Raw genomic sequence first — 1699 nt, 5'->3', positions numbered from 1 at the left:
TCCTATGTGATTTCTCTCCATCTCTTGAGTTTGTAAGGCTGTCATGCAGGCCTCCCCTGAGCTTCTCAGGTTTAGTATGTGGCCACTTGTTGGTGTCCACAGAATCAAAGGAGGAGATTTAGGGGCTTACACAAAAATCATTGGTGGTAAATTAAGCCCCCCCAAACAGAAACCCCCCCCAATCCTTAACTGAGGAAACAGTAGATGGTAGGGCACTTAAGATACATTGAATAACAATGGCCAGTTAATAGCCATGCCTTCCTGAAGGGAAGACGGCTGCCACATAGGGCAAATTGTGTATGTGACTGTGATATAGCAGGAAGAGCTTATCTAGAATGTGCATGAGAGGCAGAGGGGCAGATGCCCACTCCAGATGTCCATGCATGGCTGGGAACTTTTGCCCTGACTAAATATGGCATCCAAAAGAAGGTAAAAGATACAGGGGAACTGGCAAAAATGACACATCATAGAAGGGGACAGTTATGAGGTCACTCAGGAAGTTCCGGGCCAAGCATCTAAATGAGGGTGGGCTAAAGGAAAATGGGGTCTGCCAAGAGCTCTAGAGCGTGAGAGAAGAGGTCTGCCAGGAGTCAGGAAGGAGCCATGTGGTCTGGAGTTAAAAAAAAAAAAAAAAAAAGAAGATGGCAGCAGAGCTGGTGGTGGTGCTGCTGCATGGGAATTTCATGGGAGATGCTTGGAGCTGACCTGTGACCAGGAAAGCTGAGCTGCAGAGTTCTGCTTTTCTGAAAGATCAATGACTGGTATATTCTGAATCTGGTCTGGGTTGACAAAGGTGGCATGACTATGTGTCCTTGGGTAGAGCAGGATTTAATAGCAGAAATCTGCCATTATTCTAAATCTGTATAGCCTATAAGTAAACAACTCCTTTTTCACCAAACTCTTTCATTTGGAGTCACCTTCTTGGTGCCAGGCAATTAAACCCCACAACTGCTACTGAACAGCATAGATGAGCTTCTATAACAATACTTCCTTTATATTGGTGGACACAGGATAGTTAACAGTTACAGCACATAGAGACGGTATGTAGGCAACCAGATAACAATGTAATCTAGTGCTCTGGTGTCCGTGTTTGTATGCTGAGGGGTCTGAAAAAGAAAATTACTCTGACCTTTCAAAGCTATGTTATCTTAGATGCACAAAAGCAACAGACAATTTCAAAGGTAAAGACTAACCTTTGTCAAGAAAGCTACAAGCCTAGCACATGACTACCCACCACGTCCCACTTTTAGTTAAGAATTGTTGTGTTGAAACCACTCTGTGTGGTTACTTTCAGTCTCTGAGTTTGTAAGTCATTTATGCAGGCCTCCTCTGAGCTTATCAGGTTTAATAAGTGGCCCCTTACTTATCCTCAACAGAGAATATATAAAATGGAATTATTTTAACCAAGCTGCTAAAATTATTAACATTGGAAATGCTGAAGCATGAGGAGAGACTTCATTCTTGTTCTAATTAGCCTGAGAACTTAAACATTTTTTTAACTTTCCAGTCCTTCTTCAGTGCCTGAGTATACATCTAATTACTCCCTGAAGGACTCACAAAAACATCCACCAGACATCCATTATTCAGATTATCTATTATCACCGGACACGACCAGACCTCCTGGCACCCATCTTCAGAAACTGACTGCCCGACATCTGACTGATAACCATCCTGAACCAATCCTAGGGCTAAGAATGTA

Source organism: Artibeus jamaicensis, unplaced genomic scaffold, assembly GCF_021234435.1.
Source record: "Artibeus jamaicensis isolate MK-2021 breed Jamaican fruit bat unplaced genomic scaffold, CSHL_Jam_final contig_354, whole genome shotgun sequence".
Classification (NCBI taxonomy): Eukaryota; Metazoa; Chordata; class Mammalia; order Chiroptera; family Phyllostomidae; genus Artibeus; species Artibeus jamaicensis.
Note: the sequence above shows the minus strand (reverse complement) of the source record.